This window comes from Pongo abelii, chromosome 20 (genome assembly GCF_028885655.2).
Source record: "Pongo abelii isolate AG06213 chromosome 20, NHGRI_mPonAbe1-v2.0_pri, whole genome shotgun sequence".
Classification (NCBI taxonomy): Eukaryota; Metazoa; Chordata; class Mammalia; order Primates; family Hominidae; genus Pongo; species Pongo abelii.
Genome location: NC_072005.2, coordinates 43400690 through 43423493, shown reverse-complemented (window position 1 = coordinate 43423493; position 22804 = coordinate 43400690). Strand labels below are relative to the sequence as shown.

The window sequence follows — 22804 nt, the reverse complement described above, 5'->3', positions numbered from 1 at the left end:
TATTGTGCCACCTGGGTAGTCATGCCTTTCTTCAATACTAGAAAATTCTTGAACGGGCGCGGTGGTTCATGCCTGTAATCCTAGCACTTTGGAGGCTGAAGCGGGTGGATTGCCTGAGCCCAGGAGTTCGAAACCAGCCTGGACAACACGGTGAAACCCCATCTCTATTAAAATACAAAAAAAAAGTAGCCGGGCCTGGCGGCGTGCGCCTGTATTCCCAGCTACTCGGGAGGCAGGAGAATTGCTTGAACCTGGAAGGCGGAGGTTGCAGTGAGCCGAGATCGCGCCACTGCACTCCAGCCTGGGCAACAGAGTGAGACTCCGTCTCTTTAAAAAAAAAAAAAGAAGAAGAAGAAGAAAATTCTCAAAGGCTAACGTTTTGCTTACTTCTTCTCCATCATTCCATCGATAATTTCCTTCTAGCATCTGATTACAATACATCTGGGTTGCCACTGCTCATTCAACAACGTTGCTTCTTGGCCTCTCATGTTTTCCCTTTTTTTTTTTTTTATGAGACGGAGTCTCGCTCTGTCACCCAGGCTGGAGTGCAGTGGCGCGATTTCGGCTCACTGCAAGCTCCGCCTCATGGGTTCACGCCATTCTCCTGCCTCAGCCTCCGGAGTAGCTGGGACTACAGGCGCCTGCCACCACGCCCAGCTAATTTTTTGTATTTTTAGTAGAGACGGGGTTTCACCGTGTTAGCCAGGATGGTCTTGATCTCCTGACTTCATAAACCGCCCGCCTCGGCCTCCCAAAGCGCTGGGATTACAGGCGAGCCACCGCACCCGGCCATGTTTTCTCTGTCCATCTAACTTGTCTTTTAATTTCCTCTGACCTAGTTATCAGATTACTCATTTTCTTTAGCTGTGCCAAAACTGTTAAGTGCTTTAAGGTCTAACCTGTCTTTCTCAAACCTGTCTGGTGCTTTCAACAGTATTTTCTTTCCTCATATTTGCTATATCTGTTGTCCATTAATATTTTAACAATGGCTATAATATAACCCCCAAGCAGTATTAATATTTTCTGATAGAGGAAGAAGTGTAAATTTGGCTCTGTCCATTGCAGTCTACTCATAGTGGATTGTTTTCTGGAATGTTTCCTAACTTTGGACTGTGAGCTCATGATAACTGAAGTTTCCTGCGTGGAAAATTTCAGTGGAATTGAAGTGATGCTTCTCCCTTCCTCTCCCCTCCCCACCTTCTACGCCATGATTTTCACTCGTTGGGAAGTTCTGTTTATTCCTGGTTTGATATTTCTGTACCTTGCAGCTAAAATAAGTTCATATCTCAAACCCAAGTGAAGTAAGGCTCATAATTTGTAAACATGGAAAGAAGAAATTATTTCCATTTTAGTACCTAGTATTACGCAGGAGTCTTAATTCCAATTCTTTGAATCACTAATTCCTAAGGTTCATAACCCATCTGTTTAAACGTAAACTCATTTTGTTATTAGGTATTGCTGCATAATAAATTACCACAAATGGAGGAGGTTAAAAAAACATACATTAACGATGTCATAGTTCTCATGGGTTAGAGTCTGTACTTCCCTAAGGAAGGGTTCTCTGCTCAGGATCTCACAAGACTGCAATGAGGATATTAGCCAGACTGTGTTCCTTTATGGAGTTTAGGGTTTTCTTCCAAGCTCTTGTGCTTGTTGGCGGAATTCAGTTCCTCACACTTATGGGTTTGATGGCCCCATTGAATGAGTTATGTGGCACTACATTCCTTGCCATCCCTCAGTCTTTCTTCTTCTTTTTTTTTTTTTTTTTTTGAAATGGTATCTTGCTCTGTCACCCAAGCTGGAATGCAGTGATGTGATCTCGGCTTACCGCAGCCTCCGCCTCCCAGATTCCAATGATTCTCCTGCCTCAGCCTCCTGAGTAGCTGGGATTACAGGCACCCGCCACCATGCCCAGCTAATTTTTGTATTTTTAATAGAGATAGGGTTTCTCTATGTTGGCCAGGCTAGTCTTGAACTTCTGACCTTGTGGTCCACCCTCCTCGGCCTCCCAAAGTGCTGAGATTACAGGCATGAGCCACCGTGCCTGGCCGTAGATGCAAACAAACATTATAAGTAAATATTAACTAATGAAACTGAGTAGGTATCAAAATAATAATATACCTTGGCCAACCAGGGTTTATTCTAGGGATGTTTAAAAATCAAGAAATATATTTATACCAATTAATATATCAATAAATTAAAGAGGAATAGTATATGACTATAGCAACAGATAATAAAATGGCATTAAAAAAAGAGTAATAGATGAGTAGGTAGTAAAAAAAAGAAAAAGAAAAGAAAAAATGAGGCATTTCTAACATAGGAAGCTACTTAAATACAACACAGATGATTCACCCACAACCAAAAAGAAATGTTAGATTAATGTGAACTGTTGATGTAATTTCCATTAAATTGAAGGAAAAGACTGAAAGCCTGGTATCACTCCCATTATATGAGATAATTAAAGCTATTTCAATTAAAGTAAAGAAACCTATATAAATATTAGAAAAGGCATTTTCATTTTAACTTGCAGATAATTTGATATTTAGAAAACCAAAGAGTGCAATTTAAAATTATGAAAATAATAAGAATATTTGATAAGAGTGAAAACTTACTAAATTGACATTTAAAATGTTGGCATGGGGGGGTACTGAACACAATAAAACAGCATAAATCATAAGTTTGGAAAAAATAAGGACATCATATAAAACAAACAAATAATTTGGATCCCAAATATGATTTTTTAAAACACTCATTTATCAGTAGAAAAACAAATGAATAAACAGGCAAAAAGCACAACTAGGAAAAATCATAATTAATAATTGTCAAGTAAAAATCTGTGAAAAACACTCAACTCACCAGCGATTAGAAAAATAAAAACTAAAACACATAACAGGAGAAGTATAGCACCCATTGCAATTTTGACTGAGCTGTCAGATATTTCAAAACTGAAGAAGTTGGCTATATGAACCCATGCTGAAAATGTTTACAGCCTATGCCTCAGCAAGTAGAGACTACTGTTCACATGTACACTAGAAAACAGAAGCAAAGCTCATTAGTCTTTTTATAATAGTGAAAATGTAAGCAACTGCATAATTGTCAATTGCAAAAGCAAAAAAGATTTAAATACACTGAAGTATATTTATAGAAAGATTAGGCTGAAAGAGTTTTCATTTTGTAGAAAAATAGCAGCTCTACATTCAGAAAAAAAGAAGCTAATTACAGGTCATGATGTGCACTGTCATCGACTCATGGCTAATCACAGGAAATGTCTGAAAATTCCAACCCTAGAGACACTCGCTTTGGATCTGGTAACTTTTCCCAAAGATGTTTATAGGTATTAGGAATGCAGTTTCCATGGCAACATTTTAAAATGTTCTTTATGCCACGGCTCATTATTCCTTTGTTTGACTGATAATGAGCTTTTCATTGTTCCAAGGTAGACATTTAATATTCAGTACTTCATAAACATGTTTAAGCAAAGAAGCCTTAATAAAAGTACCATCAAGTACTAATGATGTTCCTGGTAGCATAATTTCAAAAATGTTGGGTAAAGGTATGTCCCTACATTTAACATGCACATATAGTTACCTGGAGGAATAGCAACCTATTGCAATGGCTTATTACAGAATTCATTATTCTGTCTTGTGTTAGATTTTATTGTAAAACTTAACCTTGTGTGGGAAAATAGTGTTAACTATAAAACTGAGAATAAATGAATAGGATATTGGATTCCCTATATGCAAGAAATGGACATAGTTGCAGCCATAAAAAAGAATAAGTTCATGTCCTTTGCAGGGGCATGGATGGAGCTGGAGGCCATTACCCTTAGCAAACTAATGCAAGAACTGAACACCAAATACCACATGTTCTCACTTATAAATGGGGCCTAATTGATGAGAACACATGGACGGATGGGGGGAACAACGGGCACTGGGGCCTATTGGAAGTTGGAGGATGGGAGGAGGGAGATGATCAGGAAAAATAATTAATGGGTACTAGGCTTAATACCTGGGTGATGAAATAATCTGTACAACCCCCATGACACAAGTTTACCTGTGTAACAAACCTGCACACGTACCCCTGAGCTTAAAATAAAAGTTAAAAAAAAATGGACAAAGAAATGTAAATTATAATGGATAATCACACTGACATCATGGATGGTGGCTTGACAATGTGTAACTTGTGATTTTCTTCAATCATTCTTATTTAAAAGGTATTGATTCTTTCATTGGGTTGAATTCTAATTGTGCAAAAATGCACAGATTTCATTAAAACTACTATTCTTTGATGCTGGCACTTCCTTGAGATTGCCAGAAAATACAGTGGAAGGTATATCAAATGATTATTTTAGAGTGGTCATCTAGCTGGAAGTGCTTGAAAGTAGTTATCAACTGTAAGTAGCAACCTGATTTAGAAAATGGTAAAATGTGGGGAAAAAGGTGTTTTTCAGTATTGAAGAAATCAATTACGTGTGAAACAACCCTTCATAAAATCAAATAAACATTAGAAGAAGTAATAAATCTAGACCACAAGTTGGCGTACTCTTTCTTAAAGGGCCAACAGTAAAGGGCTAAACAGTAACTAATTTAGGCTTTGGGTCATATTTTACAACTACTCAAATGTGCTACTGGTGTGGGAAAGAAATGAGTAAATAAATGGGTATAGCTGTGTCCCAATAAAATTTCATTTACAAAACCAGTGGTTGGTCCATGCGCAATTGATTGCTGACTGCTAATCTTGAAAGTACCAGAGTTGGATCAATAATTTTGTATTTATCAAGATTTATAATTAAATCAGAATAGTTAAATCCTGGATATTCTATATCAGGGGTCCCCAACCCCCAGGCCACCTGACTGGTATTGGAACCCGGTTAGGAACCTAGCTGCACTGAGCAGGAGGCCAGTGAAGGAAGCTGAGCTCCTCCTCCCTGTCAGATCAGTGGTAGCATTAGATTCTTACCGTGAGCCCTACTGTGAACTTAGCAGGCAGGGGACCTAGGCTGCTTACTCTTTATGAGAATCCCTTCCCCAGCCCATGGAAAAACTGTCTTCCACCAAACCGGTCCCTGGTGCCAAAACGGTTGGGGATAGCTGTTCTAGATAAATAACTTTTAATTTCATAGTTCTGTGGGTAGATCCTTAGTTCAGTTGGTAGATAATGTATATATATTTTCTATGATTAGTTTCTCAAGGGAAACTAATTTAGCTTTTGATTTTTAGGAGCTATTCTTATAGAGACTTGTTATACTCATCTAATCCATGCGGCAATGAGCTGGAAAATTTTCATTAGAAAGAATTTCTTTTTTTTTTTTTTTAATTATCATTATTATTATTATTATTATACTTTAGGTTTTATGGTACATGTGCGCAATGTGCAGGTAAGTTACATATGTATACATGTGCCATGCTGGTGCGCTGCACCCACCAACTCGTCATCTAGCATTAGGTATATCTCCCAATGCTATCCCTCCCCCCTCCCCCCACCCCACAACAGTCCCCGAAGTGTGATGTTCCCCTTCCTGTGTCCATGTGATCTCATTGTTCAATTCCCACCTATGAGTGAGAATATGCGGTGTTTGGTTTTTTGTTCTTGCGATAGTTTACTGAGAATGATGATTTCCAATTTCATCCATGTCCCTACAAAGGACATGAACTCATCCTTTTTTATGGCTGCATAGTATTCCATGGTGTATATGTGCCACATTTTCTTAATCCAGTCTATCATTGTTGGACATTTGGGTTGGTTCCAAGTCTTTGCTATTGTGAATAATGCTGCAATAAACATACGTGTGCATGTGTCTTTATAGCAGCATGATTTATAGTCCTTTGGGTATATACCCAGTAATGGGATGGCTGGGTCAAATGGAATTTCTAGTTCTAGATCCCTGAGGAATCACCACACTGACTTCCACAAGGGTTGAACTAGTTTACAGTCCCACCAACAGTGTAAAAGTGTTCCTATTTCTCCACATCCTCTCCAGCACCTGTTGTTTCCTGACTTTTTAATGATTGCCATTCTAACTGGTGTGAGATGGTATCTCATTGTGGTTTTGATTTGCATTTCTCTGATGGCCAGTGATGGTGAGCATTTTTTCATGTGTTTTTTGGCTGCATAAACGTCTTCTTTTGAGAAGTGTCTGTTCATGTCCTTCGCCCACTTTTTGATGGGGTTGTTTGTTTTTTTCTTGTAAATCTGTTGGAGTTCATTGTAGATTCTGGATATTAGCCCTTTGTCAGATGAGTAGGTTGCGAAAATTTTCTCCCATTTTGTAGGTTGCCTGTTCACTCTGATGGTAGTTTCCTTTGCTGTGCAGAAGCTCTTTAGTTTAATTAGATCCCATTTGTCAATTTTGGCTTTTGTTGCCATTGCTTTTGGTGTTTTAGACATGAAGTCCTTGCCCATGCCTATGTCCTGAATGGTAATGCCTAGGTTTTCTTCTAGGGTTTTTATGGTTTTAGGTCTAACATTTAAGTCTTTAATCCATCTTGAATTGATTTTTGTATAAGGTGTAAGGAAGGGATCCAGTTTCAGCTTTCTACATATGGCTAGCCAGTTTTCCCAGCACCATTTATTAAATAGGGAATCCTTTCCCCATTTCTTGTTTTTGTCAGGTTTGTCAAAGATCAGATACTTGTAGATATGTGGCATTATTTCTGACGGCTCTGTTCTGTTCCATTGATCTATATCTCTGTTTTGGTACCAGTACCATGCTGTTTTGGTTACTGTAGCCTTGTAGTATAGTTTGAAGTCAGGTAGTGTGATGCCTCCAGCTTTGTTCTTTTGGCTTAGGATTGACTTGGCGATGCGGGCTCTTTTTTGGGTCCATATGAACTTTAAAGTAGTTTTTTCCAATTCTGTGAAGAAAGTCATTGGTAGCTTGATGGGGATGGCATCGAATCTGTAAATTACCTTGGGAAGGATGGCCATTTTCATGATATTGATTCTTCCTATCCATGAGTATGGAATGTTCTTCCATTTGTTTGTATCCTCTTTTATTTCCTTGAGCAGTGGTTTGTAGTTCTCCTTGAAGAGGTCTTTCACATCCCTTGTAAGTTGGATTCCTAGGTATTTTATTCTCTTTGAAGCAATTGTGAATGGGAGTTCACTCATGATTTGGCTCTCTGTTTGTCTGTTATTGATGTATAAGAATGCTTGTGATTTTTGCACACTGATTTTAACACCCCACTGTCAACATTAGACAGATCAACGAGACAGAAAGTCAACAAGGATACCCAGGAATTGAACTCAGCTCTGCACCAAGTGGACCTAATAGACATCTACAGAACTCTCCACCCCAAATCAACAGAATATACATTTTTTTCAGCACCACACCACACCTATTCCAAAATTGACCATATACTTGGAAGTAAAGCTCTCCTCAATAAATGTAAAAGAACAGAAATTGTAACAAACTGTCTCTCAGATCACAGTGCAATCAAGCTAGAACTCAGGATTAAGAATCTCACTCAAAACCGCTCAACTACGTGGAAACTGAACAACCTGCTCCTGAATGACTACTGGGTACATAACGAAATGAAGGCAGAAATAAAGATGTTCTTTGAAACCAACGAGAACCAAGACACAACATACCAGAATCTCTGGGATGCATTCAAAGCAGTGTGTAGAGGGAAATTTATAGCACTAAATGCCCACAAGAGAAAGCAGGAAAGATCCAAAATTGACACCCTAACATCACAATTAAAAGAACTAGAAAAGCAAGAGCAAACATATTCAAAAGCTAGCAGAAGGCAAGAAATAACTAAAATCAGAGCAGAACTGAAGGAAATAGAGACACAAAAAACCCGTCAAAAAATAAATGAATCCAGGAGCTGGTTTTTTGAAAGGATCAACAAAATTGATAGACCGCTAGCAAGATTAATAAAGAAAGAAAGAGAGAAGAATCAAATAGATGCAATAAAAAATGATAAAGGGGATATCGCCACCGATCCCACAGAAATACAAACTACCATCAGAGAATATTACAAACACCTCTTTGCAAATAAACTAGAAAATCTAGAAGAAATGGATAAATTCCTCAACACATACACCCTCCCAAGACTAAACCAAGAAGAAGTTGAATCTCTGAATAGACCAATAACAGGAGCTGAAATTGTGGCAATAATCAATAGCTTACCAACCAAAAAAAGTCCAGGACCAGATGGGTTCACAGCCGAAGAATTTCCTTCTTTAAGTCTTACCTGAGGATGTACCATAGTATAAAGTGTTGCTTTTTATTTTTTTTGAGAGTCTTGCTCTGTCACCTAGGCTGGAGTACAGTGGGGTGATCCTGGCTCACTGCAACCTCCGCCTCCCCTCTCCCAGATTGAAGTGATCCTCCCACCTCAGCTTCCCCAGTAGCCGCCACACCTGGCTAATTTTTTTTTTTTTTTTTGTATTTTTAGTAGGGATGGGGTTTCGCCATATTGGCCAGAGTAGTCTCAAACTCTGGCCTCAAGTGATTCAACTGCCTCAGGCTCCCAAAGCACTGAGATTACAGGTGTGAACCACCGTGCCTGGCCAAGTGCTGCTTTTAAAATGAAGAGGTTCCTTTCCTTTGATTAAATAAATATATACTTTTTAGTTTAAAAAATCTCCAATATCATCCTAAGTCAATTTTGATAAATTACATTCTTTTAGGAAAACAATCTAGTATCTCTAGATTTCTAAATATACAGGAAGAAACTTAAGTATTACTTTATAATTAAAATTTTTTCTCCATATTTATAGATATATCCCCTTTCTTATTAATGATGCTATAATGTAATCATTCTTACTTTTTTTTCTTTTGAGACAGAGTCTCACTCTGTCACCCAGGCTGGAGTGCAGTGGCAAAATCTCACTCACTGCAACCTCCACCTCCCAGCTTCAAGTGATTTTCCTGCCTCAGCCTCCTGAGTAGCTGGGATTACAGGCATCTGGCACCATGCCCAGCCAATTTTTTTTTTGTATTTTTAGTAGAGATGGGGTTTTGCCATGTTGGCCAGGCTGGTCTCAAACTCCTGACCTCAGGCTGCCCAAAGTGCTTGGATTACAGGCGTAAGCCACCGCGCTTGGCCTTATTTTTTTCTTGACCAGATTTAGCAATGTCTATTTGATGTTAAAATACCTTTTTCTTTTTTTGTAACAGGGTCTTTAGCTATGTCACCCAGGCTGGAGTATACTGGCACAATTATAGCTCACTGTAACCTTGAATTCCTGGGCTTAAGCGATCCTTCCACCGCTGCCTGTTGAGTAGCTAGGACTATAGGCAAGCACCACCAGGCCCAGCTAATTACTATTTTTCTATTTTTCATAGACAGGGGGTCTCGGTAGGTTGCCCAGGCTGATCTTAAACTCCTAGCCTCAAGTGATCCTCCCGCTTTGGTCTCCCAAAGTGCTGGGATTAGAGCGATGTTAATATACTTTTAACAGGAAAAATTAAAAATAAAAAAAATTAGTTGATGATTACTATGTTATTTTGAAATCACAGTACTATACTTCTATATGTATTCATAGCTTTTTCCAGAAAACAAAAACTTTTGAGTACTATTTCAGGTACGAATCAATATGCTCTAATAATTTTAGTTATATTAATTGCTTTCTTATGTGGGCTTAGGGTTTACTTTAATTTTCTAGTTTTGCATGTCTAATGTTTATTACTTTATCAATTTTATCAATGCCTACTAAGCCACAGGCATTGAATAGGTTCTGGGGATAGAGTGGTAAAGAGAAATAAAGTTCTGGCTTTCATTTTGGTTTCCTGCATGCATTGAAGAGTATTAAATTTCCAAAGAATAGAGGACTAACAACATCCCAAAGATCTGATATTTAGGCATTTTGTTAGTCCTTTCTGTACAGGTCCTAATTTCAATATTAATTTCCTATTTAAGACTTATACATGAGATTATAAATTTCAAAAAGGAGGTAACAAAATATTACCATGTCAATTAATAGCCATAAAATAAATTTCTATAATGGAGAAATCTAGCAGTCACCTCTGTAACCAACTGGTTAACATCCAGCATCCTTAATACTTGGAAAACTCAACATTATGTGTTTTTTAATGAACATAACATCTATTCAATTAAACCTCTTTGTTTAGCTTCAGATTACTGGAACTATTAGTTCCAATAAATAAATGATCCACAAGGAAATAATTTCAAAAATCCAGAATGTGAGACATTCAATAAAACAACTATTCTATACTCTTCAAAAATCCAAAGTTATGAAAAAATTGTGGGGAAGTTTTTCTACACTAGGAGTTGGCATTTTTGTTTGTTTGTTTGTTTGTTTGTTTAGGCGGAGTCTCACTCTGTCGCCCAGGCCTGGCTAATTTTTTAGTAGAGATGGGGTTTCACCATGTTGGCCAAGCTGGTCTCGAACTCCTGACCTTGTGATCTGCCCACCTCGACCTCCTAAATTGCTGGGATTACAGGCGTGAGCCACCGTACCCGGCCTTTTCTTTTAAAACCGGATAGTAAAATTTCAGGCTTTGTGGGCCATATGGTCTCTGTTGTAACTACTCAACTCTGCTAGGGCAGCGTGAAAGCAGACATACAATATGGAAACAAGTGAACATGGCAGAGCTTCACTAAAACTCATGTTTTAAATCTTCTCATGTTTTTTACATTCTACTAGTTTTTGTTGTTGATGTTGTTGTTGTTGTTGTTGTTTTAGGACAGAGTCTTGCTCTTGTCACCACGCTGGAGTGCAATGGTGCGATCTCGGCTCACTGCAACCTCCGCCTCCTGGCTTCAAGTGATTCTCCTGTCTCAGCCTCCCCAGTAGCTGGGATTACAAGCGCCCACCACCACACCCAGCTAATTTTTGTATTTTTAGTAGAGATGGGGTTTCACCATGTTGGCCAGGCTGGTCTTGAACTCCTGACCTCAGGTGATCCACCTGCCTTGGCCTCCCAAAATGCTGGGATTACAAGTGTGAACCACTGTGCCTGGCACATTCTACTAGATTTTAATCAGAAGTGATAACTTAAAACTTTTTTTTTTGGGGACGGAGTCTCACTGTCGCCCAGGTTGGAGTGCAGTGGCGTGATCTCGGCTCACTGCAGGCTCCGCACCCCAGGGTTCACGCCATTCTCCTGCTTCAGCCTCCCGAGTAGCTGGGACTACAGGCGCCTGCCACCTCGCCCAGCTAATTTTTTGTATTTTTAGTGGAGACGGGGTTTCACAGTGTTAGCCAGGATGGTCTCGATCTCCTGACCTCGTGATCTGCCTGCCTCGGCCTCCCAGAGTGCTGGGATTACAGGCGGGAGCCACCATGCCCGGCCCAACTTAAAACTTAAAAAGGCATAAGTAATTAATGAAGGTTTTCTAAGTTCATTACACCTGTATGGACTCATAGTATTTCACTAACAGTAACATAAATAATATTAAAAATAGTATCTAATGCTCAATGAACAGAGATCATGTACAAGATAGCTTTCCAAGTTTTCTGTATTCCAATTAACAGCACTATAACATAGGTACTATTATCATCATTTATGAAGGACTCCCAGAAGGATAAATACCTTGTTCAATGTCATACAGGTTATAAGAAATGGAATGGCAATCATAATGGTTTCCCACTCATTTGTTAGATCAACAGGGGTTTTCTGTGGTATGTTTTCTCAAGTCTAACAATTAGTGATTGGGGCTGAAAGGCTTTTATAAATAATGCATATAAACAAGGGCATTTCAACATTCTGTGAATTTTCCTTTAATGTGAATATTAAACAATCCATAGAGAAACACCAATAAAGGTGTTCTTATGTAAAAATACATCATACATTCTCTAGATTTTTAACGACATTTGGGTCAACTTAAAAAGTTGGAATTTACAACTTAAAAACTTGAAATAACATTTATATTCTAAGGAGTTCTCACCAGTATAATCTCTTTAATGCCTTACGAGAAGTGAACCATATCTAAAATTACTCCCACACTCCTGTCATTCAAATTCTCTCAGCATTATAAATATCCTGATGTACTGTACATTCTCTGCTGCATATATAGGCCTTTCCACAGTCCTCATATTTATAAGGTTTCTCTCCATTATGAATTCTCTGATGTGCTTTAAGAATTAAACTATGCCAAAAGGATTTCCCACATTTGTTACAGTCAAAAGATCTCTCACCACTGTGAATACTCTGATGTTGAGTAAGTCGTATATACACACTAAAAGTCTTCCCACATTCCTTATATTCATAAGGTTTCTCACCAGTATGAATTCTCTCATGTATTCTAAGGCTTTGCAAATGACTTAAAGCCTTCCCACATTCCTTACATTCATAGGGTTTCTCACCAGTGTGAATTCTTTCATGCCTAAGAAGGTTTGAGGGACCACTGAAGGTTTTCCCATGTTCCTTACATTCATAGGGCTTCTCACCGGTATGAATTCTCTGATGTGTTCTAAGTCTTGCACCTTGACTAAAGGCCTTGCCACATTCGTAACAAACATAGGATTTTCACCAGTATGAACTTTTCTATGTTCAGTAAGGTGTGAGGTATGACTAAGGGCCTTCCCACATTCCTGACAAACACAGGATTTCTCACCAGTATGAACTTTTCTATGTTTAGTAAGGTGTGAGGTAAAACTAAAGGCCTTGCCACATTCATAACAAACAGGATTTTCACCAGTATGAATTTTTATATTTTCAGTAAGGTGTGAGGTGCGACTAAAGGCCTTCCCACATTCTTCACATTCATAGGGTTTCTCACCAGTATGTATTCTCTGATGTACTGTTGAGGGAAGAGAGAGATCATCTCATATTGTTTTATACTCAGTACCTGTTTTAAGAAAAAACAACAAGGAAGTAAAACCAAAGACAGGCAGCCCAGCGCCAGGCCCAAAACCAGGCCTGGGCCTGCCTGGCCTAAACCCAGTAGTTAAAAATCAACTCATAACTTAGAAACCGATCTTATTCATAGATTGCAGACATTGTAGAGAAGAACATTGTGAAACTCCCTGCCCTGTTCTGTTTCTCTCTGACCACCGGTGCATGCAGCCCCTGGCACGTGCCGCCTGCTTGCTCAAATCAGTCACGACCCTTTCATGTGACATCTTTAGTGTTGTGAGCCCTTAAAAGGGACAGAAATTATGCACTTGGGGAGCTTGGATTTTAAGGCAGTAGCTCGCCGATGCTCCCAGCTGAATAAAGCCCTTCCTTCTGCAACTAGTTGTCTGAGAGGTTTTGTTTGCGGCTCATCCTGCTACATTTCTTGGTTCCCTGACTGGGAAACAAGGTAACTGGCGGACCGCCGAGGCAGCCCCTTAGGCGGCTTAGGCCTGCCCTGTGGAGCATCCCTGCAGGGGACTCCGGCCGGCCTGAGTGGTGATCCAAAGAGCGCTCCCGGGTAGGATATTGCCCTGGTGGAACGCCTCGCCAGAGCAGTGCATAGCAGGCCCCCACGGAGGATTAACACAGTGGCTGAACACCGGGAAGGAACTAGCACTTGAAGTCCAGACATCTGAAACTTGGTAAGACTAGTCTTTGGAACTTGCCCCACTCCATCTGAGTGGAAGCGTGGCCTGATCATCCATGGCGTGCCTGCATTGGCACTTTTGTTCTGGTTTTGACTTGTCTTAGATTGCGTGATACTTTGGTTTTGGTTTTGACCTGGCTTGGATTTCTGGATACTCTGATTTTGGTTTTGATTTTGGTTTGGTATAAACAGTAAAAGTGTGTGTGTGCCCTCTTTACCCATTCTTTGTCTTGTGGTGAGTGTGTGTGGTATGAGTGTGGTATTTTGTCTTGGGAAAAAAAAAAATTTCAGGAAAGAATTTAAGGGAGATTACGGTGTTACTGTGACACCAGGAAAACTTAGAACTTTGTGTGAAATAGACTGGCCAGCATCAGATGTGGGTTGGCCATCAGAAGGAAGCCTGGACAGGTCCCTTGTTTCAAAGGTGTGACACAAGGTAACCTGTAAGCCAAGGCACCCAGGCCAGTTTCCGTACATAGACAGTTACAGCTGGTTTTAGACCCCCTTCCCCCACACAGTAGTTAAGAGAACATCAGCATAAGTGGCTGACAGAGGCAAGGAAAGACCAGCAGAGAGAAAAAGAGGCCATCTATACCAATTCTAAGTTAATTTAGACTAAACAAGTTCTTATTAATAGCAAAGGATAATTGAAATCCCAGACTTACAAGGTTTTAAACAAAAGTGAAGTCTGCTAAAAGTTAACAGTGTAACATGTATTATGGTAACTTCTAATCTTGTGGCCTTAGAGAGTCTAGTCTAAAGACATAAAGAAAGTTCGCTTAAAAAAAAAGGCGGGGGGAGGCAGAATTTATGTAAAAAGAGTGTTATATGGTAAATTCTTGTCCTGAAATAAATTAACTGGTTGTTTGAAGAAAAAAAAAATGTTTGTAATAAGTCAGACAGTTGAGACATGTTGAAGAATTGTCGGCAAAAGTCATAAAAGAAAAAATGTTATAAAAAAATTTATACAAAAAATGTTGCATAATTTAAAAGTAATAAGTCCTCCTGAGTACTATGAAAAAAAAATTTTAGGTGCAAGGTGTATAAGAAAGTAAAATATAACTTTGGTAAAAAAAATTATAAAGGGGCATAAAAATGTGGATTTTTACCTACATTAAAACATTAAAAAAATTATTGTTTTAAAAGTTTAAGCAAGTTTTAAAACGTTAATTATAAAGAAAATTCTGTGTGTAAACATATTAGCTAAAGTTAAAAAGGTATCATCCAGTTTTTCTGTGAACTGGACATTAAAGTAAAAATACAACAGGTTTTTTCTTAAAGCATCAACCTGCTCTTTAACAAAAATTATAAAAGGTTAAAAAGAGTCTATAAAATCTTACCTTATGGTCAAACATGAAAAATTGGATAAATATGTCTACAAGGTTTAATTAAAATTAAGTTTAACATTAATAACACACTAATATAAAGGTAAAATTTAGCTTATCTGGTATAAAAATCATACAAGAAGTATTATTAAATATAAAATGGTGTTTAGCTTTCTTTGTTCTAAAAACTAATAAAAATTAGTGCTAAAGGAAACATTCATTTTACTAGAGGATAATAAAAGTTAAAGACTTAAAACAAACTTTGGCAATTAAGACAGCATACCAAGATGCAAATGCCTGGTTGAAATGGATCAAATATTCCATCTGCATGTTAAACAAAAGCAATCATTATGCTTGTGCACATGGCAGGCCAGAGGCCCTAATTGTCCCCCTTCCACTAAGGTGGTCCTCCAGTTGGCCAGGTGTGGGCTGCATGGTAGCTCTTTTCCAGGATTCTGCAGCCTGGAGTAATAAGTCATGCCAAGCTCTCTCTGCTATATCCTGAAGTCCCTACGGGTCAGCCCCCGAGGGCCATCCAGCTTCCGTCTCCCAACGCTAAGTTCACTTCATGTCTCTCACGGCAGGGAGGAGACTTAGCATTCCTTGGGGACCTGAAGGGATGCAGTGTGCTTAAGAATTTTCTAGAGCTTACCAATCAGTCAGCCCTTGTTCATCCCCGAGCGGATGGGTGGTGGTATTTTGGTGGACCTTTACTGGGCACTCTGCTGAATAACTAGAGTGGCACTTGTGCTTTAGTCCATTTGGCTATCCCTTTTACCCTGGCATTTCATCAATCAGAGGGAAAAATAATAATAATAATAAGACATCGTAAAGTGAGAGAAGCCCCTTATAGGTCTTTCAACTCTCACATCTATTTAGATGCAATTGGAGCCCCACAAGGAATACCAGATTAGTTAAAAGCTTGAAATCAAATAGTTACAGGATATAAGTCAATATTTTGGTAGATGACCGTCAATAAAAATGTAGATTAGGTAAACTACATTTATTACAACCAACAGCAATGAGCTTTTCATGAGTTAAAAAGAAAAACTCATGTCGGCCCCAGCCCTGAGGCTACCTGACCTGACAAAACTCTTTACACTCTATGTGTCAGAAAGAAGAAAAAATGGCAGTTGGAGTTTTAACCCAGACTGTAGGGCCCTGGCCAAGGCCAGTGGCCTATCTCTCAAAACAACTAGATGGGGTTTCCAAAGGCTGGCCCCCATGTCCAAGGGCCCTGGTAGCAACGGCCCTGTTAGCACAAGAAGTAGATAAGCTAACTCTTAGGCAAAACCTAAACATAAAGTCCCCCCATGCTGTGGTGTTTTTAATAAATACCAAAGGACACCATTAGCTAATGAATGCTAGACTAACTAGATACCAAAGCTTGCTCTGTGAAAATCCCCGCATAACCATTGAAGTTTGCAACACCCTGAAGCCCGCCACCTTGCTCCTGATATCAGAGAGCCCAGTTAAACATAACTGTGTAGAAGTATTGGACTCAGTTTATTCTAGTAGGCCCAACCACCGAGACCACCCTCAAACATCAGTAGACTGGGAGCTGTACGTGGATGGGAGCAGCTTCGCCAATCCCTGCAAAGTGACGCTGAAGAAGACGACAAGCCCTGCTCCAGTCACACCCGGAAGCTGACTGGTCCACGCACGGCCGAAGCATGAGGAAACTCATCGCGAGACTCATTTTCCTTAAAATTTGGACTTGTACAGTAAGGACTTCAACTGACCTTCCTCAGACTGAGAACTGTTTCCAGTATATATATCAAGTCACTGAGGTAGGACAAAAGATTGCTACAGTCCTATTATTTTATGGTTATTATAAGTGTACCAGGACTCTAAAAGAAACTTGTTTGTATAATGCTATTCTATCCAAGGTATGTAGCCCAGGAAATAACCAACCTGATGCGTGTTAGGACCCATTTTAAGCCTCCCATGATCACAGCTTTTAAAATAAAATTAAGGACTGGTCCTTTTCTAGGCGACACAAGTAAAGTAATAGCTAGGACAGAAGAAAGAGGGGTCCCCAAAAATGTAACCTTAAAATTTGATGCCTGTGCCGCTATTAATAGTAAACAGCATGGGATAGGATGCGGTTCTCTAGGTTGGAAAAAAAGTTACACAGCAGAAAATAAGTACATCTGTCAAGAATCATATTTATGTGAGATGTGTCAATACTGGTCTTGTGTCATTTGGGCTACTTGGAAAGAAGATAAAAAAGATCCTGTTTGGCTCCAAAAAGGAAAAGTCAGCCCCTCCTGCATGAGTAGGAGCTGCAACCTTTTAGAATTGATAATCACAAACCCCTCAGACCCAAAGTGGAATAAAGAAAAATATGTAACATTAGACACTGATGGAAAAGGACTAGATCCTAGTGTAAGCATCCTAATAAAAGGAGAGGTTCAAAAACGCTCTCCAGAACCAGTATTTCAGACTTTCTATGATGAACTAAATGTGCCAGTACCTCAGATTCCAGTAAAAACTAAAAATTTGTTTTTGCAATTAGCCGAACATGTAGCCCAGTCTCTACAAGTCACCCCATGTTATGTTTGTGGAGGAACCGTAACAGGAGATCAATGGCCATGTGAAGCCCGAGAATTAGTTCCTAAGACCCAGTTCCTGAGGAATTCCCAGCCCAAAAGAACCACCCTGACAATTTTTGGGTTCTAAAAGTCTCAATTATTGGACAGTATTGCATAGCTAGAGAAGGAAATGGATTCACTCATCCTGTAGGGTGGCTTAGTTGTCTTGGGCAAAAGCTGTATAATGGTACCACAAAAACAATTACATGGTGGAGTTCCAATTACACAGAAAGAAATCCATTCAGTAAATTTCCAAAGTTGCAGACTGTTTGGGCCCACCCAGAATTCCACCAGGACTGGATGGCCCCCACCAGGTTATAGTGGATACGTGGACACAGAGCTTATGCTAAGCTGCCTGATCAGTGGACAGGTGGCTGTGTAATTGGCACCATTAAACCATCTTTCTTCTTACTGCCCATAAAAACAGGTAAACTTCTGGGATTCCCAGTGTATGCTTCCCGCGAAAAACGAAGCATAACCGTAGGTGATTGGAAAGATGATGAATGGCCCCCTGAAAAAAATCATACAATACTATGGACCTGCCACTTGGGCAGAAGATGGCTCATGGGGATATCGAACCCCCATCTACGTGCTCAACCGAATCATATGGTTACAAGCGGTTTTAGAAATTATTACTAATAAAACCAGTCAAGCCTTGACTGTTCTTGCCCGGCAAGAGACTCTCATGAGAAATGCTATCTATCAAAATAGACTAGCTCTTGACTACTTGCTAGCAGCTGAAGGAGGAGTTTGTGAAAAATTTAACCTTACTAATTGTTGTCTACACATAGATGATCAGTGGCAAGTAGTTGAGGATACAGTTAAAGATGTAACAAAACTGGCACATGTACTCATGCAAGTGTGGCACAGACTCAATCTGGGAGCCATGTTTGGAAATTGGTTCCCAGCAATAGGAGGATTTAAAACTCTTATAATAGGAGTAATAATAGCAATAGGAACCTACTTACTGCTCCCTTGTCTGATACCTGTATTTCTCCAAATGATAAAAAAAAACTTCTTTGCTACCTTAGTTCACAAAATGCTTCAGCACAAGCATACTATATAAATCACTATCAATCTATTGCACAAAAAGACATAAGTAGCAAAAATAAGAGTAAGAACTCCCACTAATAAAAAGTGAGAGTCTCAAAGGGGGGAAATGAGGGAAGAGAGAGACCCTTTCATATTGTTTTATACTCAGTACCTGTTTTAAGAAAAAACAACAAGGAAGTAAAACCAAAGACAGGCAGCCCGGTGCCAGGCCTGAAACCAGGCCTGGGCCTGCCTGACCTAAACCCAGTAGTTAAAAATCAACTCATAACTTAGAAACCGATCTTATTCATAGATTCCAGACATTGTATAGAAGAACACTGTGAAACTCCCTGCCCTGTTCTGTTTCTTTCTGACCACCGGTGCATGCAGCCCCTGTCACGTACTGCCTGCTTGCTCAAATCAATCACGACCCTTTCATGTGAAATCTTTAGTGTTGTGAGCCCTTAAACGGGACAGAAATTGTGCACTTGGGGAGCTCAGATTTTAAGGCAGTAGCTTGCCAATGCTCCCAGCTGAATAAAGCCCTTCCTTCTACAACTTGGTGTCTGAGAGGTTTTGTCTGCAGCTTGTCCTGCTACACTGTAAGGCCTGCATGACGACTAAAGGTCTTCCCACATTTGTCACATTCACGGAGTTTTTCTCTATTATGTATTCTCTGAGGTAGAGTAAGAGATAACATTTTCTATAAATGTGTACTTTTCCATAGCTGATAATTTCATAACTTGGCTCCAAACCTAAAACAAATTTAAAAAAATTATTTTCCTAGACCCAAAAAGATAAATGTTCTATCATTTTTTTAATTAAAAATATCACCAATTAGAGATGAATACTTTAAAGAACTCTAAAATCAGCAATACAATTTGCAAAAGTTACTGTCAATGTTTCCATAGCTCATTTATCACACTTTACTACATTGATTAAATGTAGTCTTTCCTGTATTGGTTTCCATATAAGATACAAACTAATAGATTAAAAGCAACTATTTATACTTGGCCTTCCCCCAGTGATAGTTCTGCCTTAAAATATAGGCACTGCAGTTCATTCCCTGCTATGCAGAGCCAGGTGTACTTTTCGTTGTTCCCCATATCAAGTAAATTACTGAGAGTTTTTATTACCTTTCCTGAAATTTTTCTTATTAATTATGTATTCTACAAATGTTCCATCTTGTTTTATTCCTTCCTAACTTTTCTCAGATTCTCTCTCACTTTTCCTCTTAACTAAGATTGATCATTCTGGTAATTCCCAGAAGGGTATGCCAGTGAGTTTTCAGACACATACTAGGTTTACACCCAACTGAAAGTCTTATGGAATTCTGAGAATTTGGGTATTTTGGAGAAAAGAAGGGCAACTGAATCATAGAGTGAAGGAGTCTAGAGGAGAGTGTCAGGAAGTATAATAAAAAGTACTGAACGACTTAGCATGGAGGATAACAACCTATAAGAATAGCTTGAGCAAATTTGAAAGTGCTGAATGAGTAGGATGTGACTTGGGGACAAGAAATATCCTCGTGAGTATGGGATGATATGCATCCAAATGCAGAAATAATACAACAGTCTCTTCCAAAATATGTAACAATAGAGGCTGGGCACAGTGGCTCATCACTGTAATCCCAGCACTTGGGGAGGCTGAGGCAGGCAGATCATGAGGTCAGGAGTTCGAGACCAGCCTGGCCAACATGGCGAACCCTGTCTGTACTAAAAATACAAAAATTAGCCAGGTGTGGTGGCAGGCACCTGTAATCCCAGCTACTCGGGAGCCTGAGGCAGGAGAATCACTTGAACCTGGGAGGCAGAGGTTGCAGTGAGCTGAGATCGTGCCATTGCACTCTATTCTGGGCAACAAGAGCAAGACTCCGTCTCAAAAAAATAAAATAAAATAATAGAAAATAATAGAAATTAATAACAATATTGGAAAACCAAAACATCTTCCACATGGAAGTAAAAATGTCCTCTCCAGAATAACTGCTGGGCCAATATGAAAATAAAAACCAAGAAGAAAGAATTATAGTAAATCACAATAGAGAAAATAAAAATATACTAGAATTTTGGGCATTCAATTTCAAGATTCAGACAATTCAAACTTAAATTTGATTATCTCAATAAAAATGAAAGAAATAAATGAGTTAAGGACTCAATCCCAAACTTCATACAAAATAAAAACGGAAAAACTACGACGACAGCAAAATGTAATGAGTTAGAAAACAGTACCATTAATAAATAGCTAGTGCTGAAAAAAATCAGTAAGTAAAACAGCCAAATCAATTAAACAGGAGCAAAAATAACAAATAATAAATGATAAATGGGAAATGTGAGATAAAAATAAATTTCTTTATGAGAGCATTTGAATACAACATGAATACTTTTGAAAATAGAAGTGGACGGCCGGGCATGGTGGCGCATGCCTGTAATCCTTCCTTAGGGAGGCCAAGGCGGGCGGATCACAAGGTCAGGAGATTGACCTCCTGGCTAACATGGTGAAACTCCGTCTCTACTAAAAATACAAAAAAAAAAAAAAAAAAAAAAAAAAATTAGCCGGTCGTGGTGGCAGGGCACCTGTAGTCCCAGCTACTTGGGAGGCTGAGGCGGGAGAATGGTGTAAACCCAGGAGGCAGAGCTTGCAGTGAGCTGAGATAGCACCACTGCACTCCAGCCTGGGTGACAGAGCAAGACTCCATCTCAAAAAAAAAAAAAAGAAAGTATAAGTGGAACACGCAATTTTCTCAAAAAAAATTATCAAAATTTACCACAGAAGAAAAAGCCTAAGGAGAGCCATAGAAAAAACAGAAAAAGTTGTCAGAAGAGACAGTTGTAATGAGCAATTTTAAATGACCATTGTGGCCGGGCACAGTGGCTCACACCTGTAATCCCACCACTTTGGGAGGCCAAGGCAGGGGGATCATTAGGTCAGGAGTTTGAGACCAGCCGGACCAACATGGTAAAACCCCGTCTCTACTAAAACTACAAAAATTAGCCAGGCCTGGTGACACACGCCTGTAATCCCAGCTACTCAGGAGGCTGAGGCAGGAGAATCGCTTGAACCTGGGAGGCAGAGGTTGCAGTGGGCCAAGATCACACCACTACACCCTAGCCTGGGTGACAGAGCAAGATTCCATCTCAAAAAAAATTTTTTTTTTAATAAAATAAATGACCATTATGTAATTTCTAAATATCAATCTCCATGACATGGATCCAAGCTACACAGACAAAGGGACAATTGAGAAAAGTGAGAGAGAGAAAAGTGAGAGAAATCTTATGCCAAAAATAAATGAAGATTTTAAAGACTTACAGAGGTGTTACTGGACAAAACTATGAAAGTAGTAACCATATAAAAATGATTATGATTATATACACATACTATAGTTAAAAAAAGAGCCAACAATAATACAAGAGAAAAGAAATTCTAAAGTCATTAAATAACTCCTTAATTGATGAAGTTATACTTCCATCACGATGGTGTAAGCCCTCTTATAGTGTATCTTCCTCTGACTGACGTCAACTAAAAATGCTTAACGAAATGCAAAAATCAACTACGCAAAGTCCGTAAGTAAGACTAAACAAAACAGGGGGATTGTGGAGTTAAAACTTTAAAAAAAAGTGCCAGGTGTAGTGGCTCATGCCTGCAATCCCAGCGCTTTGGGAGGCCAAGGTGGGTGGATCACCTGAGGTCAGGAGTTTGAGACCAGCCTGGCTAACATGGTGAAACCCTGTCTCTACTAAAAATACAAAAATTAGCTGGTTGTGGTGGCAGGTGCCTGTAATCCCAGCTACTCGGGAGGCTGAGGCAGGAGAATCGCTTGAACCTGGGAGGCGGAGGTTGCAGTGAGCTGAGAGCAGGCCATTGCACTCCAGCCTGGGCGACAGAGCAAGACTCCATCTCAAAAACCAAAACAGAACTTTTAAAAAGTGACCTACATTGGTCTGAGTCTCTTGCTATTTTGTCTATCGCTTGTGGCCTTGTTGCAAGGGTGGGCGCCAATCACAGTGTAGCAAGGATGGGCAATGGAAATCCCAAAATATTTTATGCCACAGAAATTAAGGTAAGGAGCACTACCAAATTGGAAAGTGAGGAGGAGTCATGGAGGAGAAATGTGCAATAGATTTCCTAATTTTAGGTATGAACTAGTACAAGTCTTAGCCTAATGCTAAATCACACATGCATAAGGACGCAAGCCAGTGTAGCAAAGCCTTAGAGAACAAAACAGAGAGTTAAACACTGCACACAAACAGCATTACACTCTCAATTTTATTGCTTTGATTACTTGCTAAAATAAAAATTACCAACATATGACAGATCAACATAGGAAATGATTTTGAAAAGAATAAAACTAAAAAAATTTAAAAGTATAGACAAAAAAAAAATAAACAGATCAACA

General features: G+C 39.3%; 1 long non-coding RNA gene across 3 annotated transcripts in view; it reads right to left on the bottom strand.

The window, feature by feature from the left end:
* The window catches only part of LOC134760713 (uncharacterized), a 102190-nt gene that overhangs the window by 61422 nt on the left and 17964 nt on the right, over positions 1-22804 (bottom strand). The window contains exon 6 of one of the 3 annotated variants that reach the window (XR_010138617.1): positions 8361-12764. The exons of the other annotated variants lie outside the window; for them this stretch is intronic. This is a non-coding gene — a long non-coding RNA (uncharacterized LOC134760713). Of the gene's footprint in view, positions 1-8360; positions 12765-22804 lie in introns of those variants that run through there. 3 annotated transcript variants of the gene reach the window in all.